The following is a 13657-nucleotide window of genomic DNA, read 5'->3' as shown; positions in this document are numbered from 1 at the left end:
AATTGTTTACTGGAATTGTTAAAAATTTGGTATTTGTAGTTCGTAGTGGATACTACAGCCTATGACAGAAAATTGTCTGTGCAGGTTCACGTCTTCGTATAGCTCCCATGTAACGGTACCACCCGATATTCGGTATTTTGATGACTCAATGACATTTTTACTGAAATTGTTTCATATTTCGTATTTAAAGTTTGTAAAGGGTACTACAGCCTATGACAAAAAATTTGCGTATGCAGGTCCACGTCTTCGTATAGCCCCTATATAATGGTACGTCCCTATATTCGGTATTTTGATAATTTTAGTGACATTATTCACCGGAATTGTTTCAAATTTGGTATTTGAAGTTCATAATGGATACTACAGCCCATGATAGAAAATTGTCTGTGCAGGTCCACGTCTTCGTATAGCCCCCATACAACGGTGTCTCCCTATATTCGATGTGTTGATGATTTTAGCTACATTTTTAACCGATTTTTTTTTCAAGTCTCGCATTTGAATATTGTAATGGCTTATGACAGAAGTTGTCTAACAAAACGGCTACATTGGGTATTCTTAGGATTTTAATAGAATTTTTTAAAGGATTTTATTTTTTTGAAAATTGACAAATTCCTTCCAAATGGTGGAGGGTATTCAACGATCTACCCGGCGGAACTTTTTGCTTGTTATTTATAGATTTAACTGTTTTCTATTTCTCGGGATTGATTTTCATTATTGGTCGAGCGGACCTGTTATCTCTTATCTCTATTACCTATTTTCCACTTTTTGTTATCTGTAACCAAAAAAAAAAAATAAATAAATAACCTATATCTAAATTCTTGGCCCACAAACAAAAAAAAAAAAAAAAAAAAAAAACTGCAACAATTGGGTTTCCAATCCAACAACATGCTAATTATTTATTTATTTAATTTTTCTTTTTTGTAGAAAATCCTAGAAAAATTGTGCCATTCTTTCCAAATGTGTCATTGTTTCGAAATACCACAACAATAATTTTATTTGTTAATAATTAATTGCACCCAGGTTTTTTTATAAATATAAACTCACAATTGTGTTCAAGTTTTATCCTGATTTCTATGAATTTCATTGTTTCATAAACTCCTTTCACAACGGCTTTGTGAAAATAAAAAAACTAATGCGATTAGAAATTATCGCCATTCACTTAAACTTGAATAGTGCTTAACTTAATCCAATTGGCTTCATTTATTGGATGTGTTTCTTCAAGTATCGATTTTAACATTCATTCGGTGCTCTATAAAGAGCCACTTTTTCATGCGTTGTGTGTCATTAAATTTTTCTTTAAATTCTGTTGTTTCTTTTTGTTGTAGTCGTTGTTGTTTGTTTGTATCTTCATCATGTGGCCACAATGTCTTAATTATTGAAAGCCGGTAGACGACGTCTACATGTCAATGTGGGTTGAAATGTTAATCTATACTAAATGTTCTCCCCGTGAGTAGCAATGGAATATAAGGCACAAAAGGAAATCCAAACAAAGTAAACAACATTGTGAGAGGAGAGAAGGTCCTTGGGAAATATACTCAAAGATGTAGTGGTCATGCGTGAGATATGTAGATAAATTCCATTGAAAGGACAAAGAAAAATAAACCGCCAAAATAATTTATGTTGCATGGGAGTTGAAGATATTTTGATAAAATTATGTTATGAAATAAAATATCAAACATGTCTTTTTGATAATCTGTAATGTAGCATGAAACAGAAATGAATTGTAATATCGCTTACAAAATTATGTCATAAAATAAAAAAATAAAGAATTTTTTAGTTTAATTTATAATATAGCCTGCAATAGGAAATAAAGTAAAATTAAAATAAAATTCAGAACAGCGACATTTGCGGTAGAAATTATTGATTTAAGAATATTTTTTGATTTTAAATACTATTTTTTCAAGGACAATCTGAGCTATAAACGTGGATTTTTAAAGCATATTTTTTCTAAGACCGTCTGAGTCATAAACGTGGATTTTTAAAGAATATTTTTTCTATGAGCGTCTGAGTTATATGCGTGGATTTTGTACGAATATTTTTTACAGGCGATTTGAGCTATAAACGTGGATTTTTAGAGAATATTTTTTCTATGAGCGTCTGAGTTATATGCGTGGATTTTGTACGAATATTTTTTACAGGCGATTTGAGCTATAAACGTGGATTTTTAGAGAATATTTTTTTAAGAACATCTGAGCTATAAACGTGGATTTTTAAAGAATATTTTTTCAAGGACTATCAGAGCTATAAACGCGGATTTTTAAAGAATATTTTTTTAATGACTACCTGAGTTATAAACGTGGATTTTTAAAGAATATTTTTTCAAGGACTATCTGAGCTATAAACGTGGATTTTTAAAGAATATTTTTTCAAGGACTATCAGAGCTATAAACGTGGATTTTTAGAGAATATTTTTTAAAGAACATCTGAGCTATAAACGTGGATTTTTAAAGAATATTTTTTCAAGGACTATCAGAGCTATAAACGTGGATTTTTAAAGAATATTTTTTTAATGACTACCTGAGTTATAAACGTGGATTTTTAAAGAATATTTTTTCAAGGACTATCTGAGCTATAAACGTGGATTTTTAAAGAATATTTTTTCAAGGACTATCTGAGCTATAAACGTGGATTTTTAAAGAATATCTGTTCAAGGACTATCTGAGCTATAAACGTGGATTTTTAAAGAATATCTGTTCAAGGACTATCTGAGCTATAAACGTGGATTTTTAAAGAATATTTTTTCAAGGACCATCTGAGCTATAAGCGTGGATTTTTAAAGAATATTTTTTCCAGGACCATCTGAGCTATAAACGTGGATTTTTAAAAAAAATTTTTTTCAAGGACCATCTGAGCTATAAACGTGGATTTTTAAAGAATATTTTCTCCAGGACTATCTGAGCTATAAACGTGGATTTTTAAAGAATATTTTTTCCAGGACCATCTGAGCTATAAACTTGGATTTTTAAAGAATATTTTTTTAAGGACCATCTGAGCCATAAACGTGGATTTTTAAAGAATATGTTTTCAAGGACCATCTGAGCTATAAACGTGGGTTTTTAAAGAATATTTTTTCAATGACCAACTGAGCTATAAACTTGAATTTTTAAAGAATATTTTGTAAGCACCATCTGAGCTATAAACTTGGATTTTTAAAGAATAGATTTTAAGAACCATCTGAGCTATAAACGTGGATTTTTAAAGAATATTTTTTCAAAGACCATCTGAGCTATAAAGAATATGTTTTCAAGGACCATCTGAGCTATAAGGAATATTTTTTTAGAGGCTCAAAAATAAATTTTCAAAGTTGAGAGACTCACAAATAAATTTTATCTTGAATAATTCGTCCCTTAACACTTTCCTCAAAAAAATCAGGTATAAAGGGAATCAAGTATTTAGTGAAGAATATTTTTGACTTTCACGCCATATCTTTAAAATGATTACTTGAACATTTTTGCACATTTTATCTAGGATCTGTAATAGAATTTTATGAAAATTAATTTGGTAGAATTTTAACTAGCTACGATCCTTTTTAAAGGGAGTGTTTTACCATAGTTTGAAAAAAAAAACTAAAGTTCCATTTAGTGACTCAATTGAGGGTTAAAAATTTCCACACAAGTAATCCTCGTTTTTTTAATCGACAATGTTGCTGCAGATACTATATACCTGAAATTTAAGGATTTCAATGGATCTTAACCTGACATTTGTCTAAAAGTTTGGAAAGGGGGGAACTTTCTTTCATACTTGGTACTTTTCAACACGAAATCTGCCAAAAATGTCCAAAATTATAAATTAATTTAAATTAAAAAAAAAAAAAAAAATCTGCTCATGCAAATGTTCTAAACTTTATCTTTGACCGTTACCTGTTGTCTATGTTTTTTGTCTGTTGTTTGTCAAAAATGTCCAAAATTAACACAGTTTCAAAAACATAAATACACACTCTATTTTTACAACACATATTTTTCTTGTTCCTATCTAATAATAGTTGTCATATAAACAATTCATTTCGACTATCAGAAAATAACAAAACAATTTATTTTTATTTAATAAGATTTTATGGTTTGCGGCTTCAATTTTAGAATTAACATAACGTGTAACCTGACAGAGTTTGTTGTTAAAATAACAATATAATTCAATACAATTTACTGATTGATTGCCATTTTCGTCTTGAGGGCATTATTATAGAACACAAACACATACACACATACACATACACAACACATACACATTTTACAACAGAGTGCTGTTGATGTTTTTTTTTTTTTGTTTTTTTTTGTTTTTTTTTTTTTTGAAATTTTGCCCGCAAGTAAAACATAATTACTTTTCACATTGCAATGAATATCAAAAGTAATTAATTCTATCAAACATATTTAAACGATACAACCAATTTATTTTTATTGCTCTGTGTTGTTCTTTCTGTTGCGCTTTCCTCTTTTTGCAGCTATTTCGTTAAATTCATTTAGCTGTAAAGAAATATGGCAACGTTGTGTATCCGGGAGTTCGGTTCGAACACAGATTTTTAATAGGATGTGTGCGCTATCATTGCACTTTTTGGTGTTTTTTGTTGTAATTTTTGGCTCATATTAATTTCATGCATGACGTCCAGATTCTAATGGATTTTTTACTGGAAAAAAAATAACAAGTGTTTAAAAATAAACACAATAAATATGTTTGAGAAAATAACATTTACAATCAGTTTTGTAAAATTGTTATTTTAAACAAAGGCAATATATTTTGAACGGAGTTGGCATGATATTAAGAACGCCATGCAACAACTTTTTAGGTATTCAGTGGAAAATATTTGGTCAGAATAAAACAAGCAGCTAAGGAGCAAAGTTTAGTACCCTCCACTATTTGGAAGGATTTTGCAAAATGTTAAAAAAAGTAAACAATGTCACTAAAATTTAAAAAAAAAATCCGAATATAAGGTGTTCTTTTTATATGGGACTATAATAAAATGCAGACCTCTATAGAGAGTTATCTGCCAGTGAGGGTGCCTAACTCAAAATACCAAGTTTCAGATAATTCCTTTGAAAAATGTAGCTAACTTCATAAAACTATATACAGGGAGATACCGTTATGTGGGGCTATACGAAGTCGTGGATCTGCATTGGAATATTACCAATTGCGAATTCCAAATTTCAAATAATTTCAAAAACTTAAATTATCGAAATTCCGAATATTCGGAGCTGTCGTTACATGGGGATTATACGAAGACGCGGTCCTGTAAGAGTAAATTTTTTTCAGTGGAGGTTGTATCCATTACGTCTTCTAAATACCGAGTTTGAAACAATTTCGATGAAAATGTGACGCAAATCCACAAAATACCCAATATCGGTAGACTATATACCAATAACTAAACTAGGATCTATATTAAGGATGTTTTCAATGAAAGGATGCTTTAAATGAAAGTTAATCAAACCCTAATATTTGTTATCCTTTAATTTAAAATAAATTATTTTTTCAGATATATGGCGATTTTTTGGTAATTGTAGCTGATAGATTTTTATGACCTCAGCCATATTGGTACAGGGAGTTTATGTGATTTTATACGACCAAAGCGCTCCTCATCGAAGTAATGGTCTTAGACCATAGGTCCCGTCCGTTTCAGGGCATTTGGAGTCGATCTAGGGATGTCTGTCTGTCTGTTTAGCTGACTGGTGTGCACGTTAACTCGACCAAAACGCTCCTCATCGAAGTAATGGTCTTAGACCATAGGTCCCTTTGGACCAAATCCGTTTCAGGACATTTGGATTCGATCTAGGGATGCCCGTTCGTCCGTCTGTTTAGCTGGCTGGTGCGCACGTTAACTCGAAGCGAGTATCCGATTTGATCCAACTTTATCGTAATATCATTTTCAAAAATTGATCGAGTTCGCAGATGGCAACATCGGTCCACTTCTTCTGGTCTTCTGGTACCTCCTCCACAATAGGTTGAAATTTTCAAAAAAATAATTTCCTGCACTGAAAGGGAAAGGATGATCAAATTTTGCTCCAACTTTGCAAATTATAATATTTGCATCAGTGCTAGCTCAGGAGCGAATATAGACAATATAGATCCACTTCATCAAGTATCTCCCCCCAAAGGGTCAAAATTTTGACAAATGGAATGAGTTAAGGCTCTGAAATATTTGGAATGAGAGTCACTGATAGAGTACAGAAAACGAAAAGTACTAAATAGTACCATATTTGGTACTGGGTGGCCAAATCAGAAATTGGTATTAGGTTCGCTGTTCATATGTAGCCTGGACATATGGATGTGGTTTCGGAAATATGTACTATAATTGTACAAAAAGTACTGAATGGTATTGGGTGAAGGCATAAAGATAAAAATCTTGATTGAAAAAAATGATATTGAGGTCTCTGTTGGTATCTGGAATTGAGATATAGGGGTGGTTTTGGAAATATGTACTGTAATTGTACGAAAAGTACTAAGTACATACATTTGCTACATTTGGTATTGGGTAAAGGAATGCAGCTAAAATCCTGAAATTTACTATTTATATTATTGGTGTCTGAGGTAAGGATATGGAGGTGGTTTTGGAAAGGTGTACTATAATTGTAGGAAGAGTTCTAAATAGTACAATATGGGGTATAGGGTGATAGGTTAGGTCTGGAATCCTCAAAATTGATACTGAGGTCTCTGTTGCTACCTAGAATTGAGATATAGAGGTGTTTTTTATAAACTTGTACTATAATTGTACGAAAAGTACTAAATATGGTATTGGGTAAAGTAATAGAACTAAAATCCTGAAAATAGATATAGATACCTTCGTTGGTGTTTGTGGTTAAAATATACAGATAGTTTTGAAAATGTGTACTAAATTTTTTATTGGATGAATGAATAGAGCTGGATTACAGAAATTCGATATTGAGATCTCTGTTGGTATCTGATGATGAGATCTTGTGGTGGTTTTGCAAATACTTACGACAACTCTTTGAAAAATACTAAATTTGATATTGGCTGAAGGGATATAGCTGGAATCCCATAATGTGATATTGAGGTTACTGTCGGTTGCCGTTGAGTGAATGGAAAGAGCTCGAATCCTGAAATTTGATATTGAGGTCAGTCACTATTGGTTTCTAGGATGTATACATAGTGGCGGCCAATTTTTATTATGAAAAGACAATAGTATTGTATTGAAGACTTTGTTGTGAAAAGGTAAAAAATTTCTCTCTAAAAAAGGAAAAACTTGAATAATCTATAAAACCTTGAAAGTCTTAAAATTTAGTAGGATGTATGAAGATTTAAACAAAAAAAATTGTCAAACTGAACAAATGATGAATTTTGAGTACCACAAAGGCCTAACTGTTAAAATGAATCTAAAATCTAGCGGGTATTTGTTGGTAAATAATAAAATGCTTCGAATTAAGATCGGACAAATGTGAATATCAGTTAAACATCTCAAATGTGTTTAATATCAAGTGAAAGGCTAAAACTATCATCAAAATACTTTGAACTACAAGTAAAAATAGTCTCTAGAAAATAAGTCTCACTATTTTATGAAGATCCTTAAAATATAATGTTGGCATATGTACAACATTTCCTACCGATTTTAAATATTATAATTTTTTATTGGTAAGCATTTATATATTGATGCAACGTGAGAAAAATCTCTCATAAAGTTTTATTTAACAACAAACACTTTTAAATTTTATTTTGAAAATCCATATCGATATTAATTCCAATTTCGAAAATTATAATATTTTTTATAATTTCTTCTATAATATCACTTCAACTAAAAAGTCAAAAATCTTGAATCTCCTATAATGCGATCGAGATCTTCAATTTTGTCCAGTTTCTTCTCATCTCAATACCTTTGACTAATTTAAAAAATTTTTAAAATATATAAAAAATAAATAAATTACAAAATAAGGACTTTTTCAAAAACTTCTTGGTCAATGATCGTGGATATTTTATTTTATATGGCCGGATTTAATTTTTTTTAAATTTTCAAAGATGTTAGTTTTTTAGAATTACTTAAAATTTTTAGTCAAATTTGTTATATATATTTTTTTAAGATTTCCGTAAAAAACCTAAATATTAATAGATTCTTATTTTCAAGGACTACATGCCCCAAGAAACGTGAATTTTGCAAGAACATTTGTTCAAGGACTTCCTGGTGAAAAATGCCATTGTAATTACATGTAGGAACTTCCAAAATCGAACAAAAAGCATAAGGTTGAAGTTATAATAGATATTATTGGACAAAAATGTTTTTTTTTTTTTTTTCAGAAATTCCTTATAGAAAATTTTAAATAGTTTTCTTAGAGGTTTGTATATTCTAAACAATAAAAATAATAAGTGATCATATGATGACGGTACATATCTGTCTGCAAACTTATACTTTCTTATCCGTTTCCTCTGCCTTTATATCTCCCTCCCAAACTCGGATGATAAAACTTCCCCCCAAAAAAGGACACTGCATAAAATAATTGTTCCTTTCGATAAATATCCTGTTAAATGATTTCATTAAAGTCTATTGTTATCCTATTTCGTGGCCTCAATATGTCGTCGCATTGACTTGATAGCCTTTCCCAGTTTTGCAATGCATTAACGAGAAAATATCTCAAATATCTAAACGAAAAGATATTTTCCTCGGGCCATTTAATTTATTTCCATTCTCGAAAGGAAATTCAATCGAAACATTGTCAGATAGAAGCAACGAATAATTGTCTTTTGGAAACTTTAATTAAAACTTCTTCAATATTCATATTCAGGACTATTTGCGAGCATTTTATTTTGGGGTGATAAAATGCAGATGAGAGTATGATTGAAGCTGTAGAAGTGGTAGAATATATTCAAATAATTTTGTGTTAGGGTTACATTGAGGTCCTTATATAACTGACAAGGCTGTAATAGTCTTAAAAAAGTTTGGCCTGATAACCCAAAACTTTTTTGGAGGTTCGATCTACAAACCGAATACTTTTAAATTATCTCGCAATCTTTTACAGCCCATATTGGCTATCGGATAGTGAAATAATAAAAATGCTTTTCTGTTCAGAAACTCTCATTGAAATTTGATCCAGAATAGTTTTGACTTTGACTTTGGTGATTTTGGCTCAGATTGGAAACGTGTTAAGATTTAGGATTATTTTTGTCTTTGACGTCATCCCTTTGAAAGGGTGCCTTGTGAAGATTTGTACATAATTATGTGTATTTATTATGTGCATGGCTTTAACCCTAGAATGTGTTTTTATAAATATTTATGAATTCCTAGCGTTTAGATAACATTTAGACTTTTGGTGTCCTCTAGGACCTGCAGTAGCATTTTAAAACAAATAATTCAGTAAAATATTTCGACTAGCTACAATTCTTTTAAAGGAGTGTTTATTGCTATTTAAAAAAGGACCAAAAAGACCGGTTGGAGGCTCGCTTAACAATTAATGCCAGAATCATCTTCGTGTTTTTATATGCAATATTGCCAAAACAACTTTTACCTAAAATTTAAAGATTCCAAGGAACCTTAATCTTAAAATGTACAAACATATTGCGCCCTCTATTTTGGTTCCTTCGCGATGTAAACTTTCAAAACGCTGATACACGTATATTCTACTTTTAGCTCCACTTTCATAATCCACAGTATTTTCCCTTTAATTATTAAAAAAAAAATGTCGCACAGCGTTACTTTTTATACCCTCAGCCTTATGACTAGAGAGGGTATACATCATTTGATACGGCCAAAACGTGCCTCATCGAAATAACGATTTTGGACCCTAGGTCTCTTTGGACCAAATCCCTTTCAGTACATTTAGGGTCGATCTAGCGATGATCGTCAGTCTGGCTGGTGCGCACGATAACTCTCGAATGGATTATCCGATTTAGTTCCAAATTTGGTACATCGTAATAATATTTTCAAACTTAGGTCGAATTCGGAGATGGGCAATATCAGTCCATACCTTCAAAAAAATATATATTTTCCTAATATTTCCATCAGTGCTATTTCAGGCGCGAAAAGGGACAATATCGGTCCACTATATCAAGTACCTCCCCCACAAAGGGTCAAAATTTTAAATTAATATAACTCTTATAAAATCTGATGTAAGACTCCGATTGTCTTCAAATTACACACATCACAATATTTTTACTAATCCAAGGTCTGGTGTGAAGATGGAATACATCGGTCCAACCGTTCTGGTACCTCCCCCACAGGGTCAAAATTTTAAATATCCATGAAGATCATAAAACGCGAAACTAACATCCAATTCCATTCAGACTGGGCACATCCCAATATTTCTATTAGCACAAGATCTATTATAAAGATGGTAGAGATGGAACCATTCGTTCTGGTGCGTCCCCCACAAAGGGGTCAACGTTTTGAGTAACTAAAATGATTATAAAATGCGAAATAAGCATCGAGTTCTCTTCATATTTCATACATATAATTATTTCTACTAACACAAGATCTGCTGTTAAAATGGGATGTATCGGTCCACTACTTCTGGTACCCCTCTCACAAAAGGGTCACAATTTTGAATATACCTGAAGCTCATAAATTTGAAAATCAGCATCCGATTCCATTCAGACTTGGTACATCTTAATATTTCCATCAACACAAGATCTGTTATAAAGATGATAGAGACAATTTCTATTGGTACCTCCCCCACATATGTAGGGTTCATGATTTTGAAGAACAAAACACTCGAAGAAAGGGAAAACATCCAAGTCTCTTCAAATGTCATTCATACAAACATTTTGGTACCACACCCAAAAAGGGTAACAATTTCATAATCTTCTGGATTTTTCCTGTAATTATTGTTCGTGTTGTCCAACATTTTCTGAAAATGTGGTCATGTTTGAAATTGGCAGTACCCTCCGTCTTGCAAACAAAATCGTTTTTCGCTCGTGGCCAAAGTCTAAAAATGTATCAAGTACACTTGGTAATTTATTGTGAAACATTTCTTATCACCCCACCCACAGCACCCTCTGCAGCACTTTGCTTGCATGTACACCCAAGACGAAAACAACATTAAAAACGCTTAAGGTCATAAATGGTTAGATGATACAAATCTTGTTATCGTTGAGATTTCGCTGAAATGCTCATGGGGGCAACAATTCAACACCACAACTCACACACACACACAAGCAACAACAACAAGGGGGGAGCTAGCAAGAAGCTGTTCAAGATTTCTAAAATGAGAATTCAATTACACTTGATAGAATTCAGCAGAAATTTGCAGCGAATACATGGCACCCCAGCACAATACACGTAGCAAAGCGTGGAAATAGCAAACAAACAAGATTTGCAATTGTTTACAATTGTGATGGCCAAAAGGGATTTATATTTAGAAGGGAAAGAGAGAGGAAAAAAACATATTTACGTGCCGTAAAAACGATTTAGAGTTCTCATTTAATTTTTTGAAAAAGAGTTTCGGACCAAGCCATACGTCTGCAGTTCAACGACTTGTGCAACATACGTTTTATTTTTTTTTGAAAGAGATTGGCATAAAGCCCTGGAAAGTATTTATCATCATTACACATATTGAATTATTGTGTGAACTGAATGTCGGAATCGTATGCAATTGTCTAGTCGTAGCTGGAGGGGATTTTTTGTGACTTAATGATTTTTAATGCAGTTTCATTTTACTTTTGGGGTATGAACTGATAAAAGATTGTAGGCAAATATACGTATGAATGTAATTGCATTTTTATTAACTAGGAGACATGAAATGTGGTACATGTTAAAGTGAACAATACCTTTTTTACCCTCCACCATACTATGGAGGGTATATGCATTTTGTCATTCCGTTTGTAACTCATCGAAATATTGATCTTAGACCCAACAAAGTGTATATATTCTTGATCAGCGTAAAATTCTAAGACGATTTAGCAATGTCCGTCTGTCTGTCTGTGTGTCTGTCTGTCTGTTGTAATCACGCTATCTTTCGAACTAATTGAGATTGAAGGCTAAAATATTGCACACATGTCTTTTTTGCAAGTAGGCAGGTTAAGTTCGTAAATGGGCCATATAAGTCCAGGTTTTCATATAGCCCCCATATAACCGTACCTCCCGATATTCGGTATTTTGATGATTTTAGCGACATTATTCACCAGAATTGTTTCAAATGATGAGTAGTACCATCTGTGACAGAAAATTGCCCATGCAGATCAACGACTTCGTATAGCCCCCATATAACGGTACCTCCCTATATTCGGTATTTTGATGATTTTAGCGACATTATTCACCGGAATTGTTTCAAATTTGGTGTTTGAAGTTCGAAATGGATACTACAGCCTAAGGCAGAAAATTGTCTATGCAGGTCCACGTCTTCGTATATCCCCCATATAACGGTACCTCCCAATTGAAAATTGCTTATGCAGGTCCAGGTCTTCGTATAGGCCCCACATATATCAGTACCTCCTTATATTCGGTATATTGACGATTTCAGGTACAATACTCACAGAAATTGTTTGAGATGTCGTATTTAAAGTTCGTAATGGAACTTCGTATAGCTCCTATATAACGGTACCTATCTATGTACGGTATTTTAATGATTTTGGCTACATTATTCACCGTTTATTTTAAGTTTCGAATTTGAATCTGGTAATGGCTTGTGACAAACAATGCCTATGTCGGGCACCTACATAGGCAGGCCCTAATATAATGGCTATATTCAGTATTTTTAAAATGTTAACAGAATTTTTGGCGAATGTTATCTTTTTCGAAAATTTTCAAATTCGTTCTAAATGGTGGAGGGAACTTACTGCGTTTTTACTTGTTCAAATTTAAATGGTCAAATTACCAAATTACATATCTTCTTTAGGAGATCCAAATGGCATTTATGTATTGTCCAACTGTTTGAACAGAGGGTTCAAGATTTTGAAAAAAAAAAAAACAAAACGCTCAAAAAAGCAAAATATGCATCCAACTCTCTTCAAATTTCACACATACAAACATTTTGCTAACTCAAGATCTGTTGTGACGATTCAGCGATTCTTTACAACTTGCTATATCTAAATATTGCTCTCAACCAAAAACCTGAGATGAATATGGAATTTAGGGTTTCGCATAAAATTGGATATAAGTGTTCGATTTTATTGGAATTTTATCCATACCAATATTGGCCTATTTCTTTGGAACCTATCAAATAGAGAGTGAAGAATTTGAATAATCATAACAGAATTCAAAATATATTTATATAATCGAACATTGCCTGAGGGAAAGCCGACTGCTGTTTTTTTATCAAAGTTTCAATTTTCACTTTTTTACTTTTTTTCGGGAGGGAAGTCTTCAAGAGTGCGAGTTGTATTCAAAATTTACTCCCCACTCTTTTTTGTATTATGTGAAGCTTAGCGAGCCTGTTTGAAGAATTACAGTTGGATATGAAATGCTCGATTTAACTTTTAGATTCCACTCTAAAAGTGAAATCGAGTTGAAAAATGATTTTTTGCAGATTTGTGTGTTTCATATTGCGGTGGATGATAATCGCTCACGAAAGCTAAAATACGCAAAGACAAGAAACTGGTGGATTTTGTGTACAAATAACCAATTTTGCTTCTTAAAAGAAGTGGAAGATGTCAAATCAAGATGATTTTTCGATGGATTTTCAGATTTGCTCTTTCTTATTCGAGAGTGAAATTTCCGCGAGCGGCAGTGTTTGTATTGAGAAAATAAAGATACTTACAAAACAACAACGTTCTGACCAAAGTATCCTCGGAAACG

At 32.3% G+C, this 13657-nt stretch overlaps 1 long non-coding RNA gene across 1 annotated transcript in view; it reads right to left on the bottom strand.

The window, feature by feature from the left end:
* LOC131801968 (uncharacterized) overlaps positions 1-13657 on the bottom strand; it is a 184533-nt gene that overhangs the window by 21477 nt on the left and 149399 nt on the right. The gene's annotated exons all lie outside the window — the stretch shown is intronic.

This window comes from Musca domestica, unplaced genomic scaffold (assembly GCF_030504385.1).
Source record: "Musca domestica strain aabys unplaced genomic scaffold, Musca_domestica.polishedcontigs.V.1.1 1, whole genome shotgun sequence".
Lineage (NCBI taxonomy): Eukaryota > Metazoa > Arthropoda > Insecta > Diptera > Muscidae > Musca > Musca domestica.
Note: the sequence above shows the minus strand (reverse complement) of the source record. Positions and strands in the feature narration are given on the sequence as shown.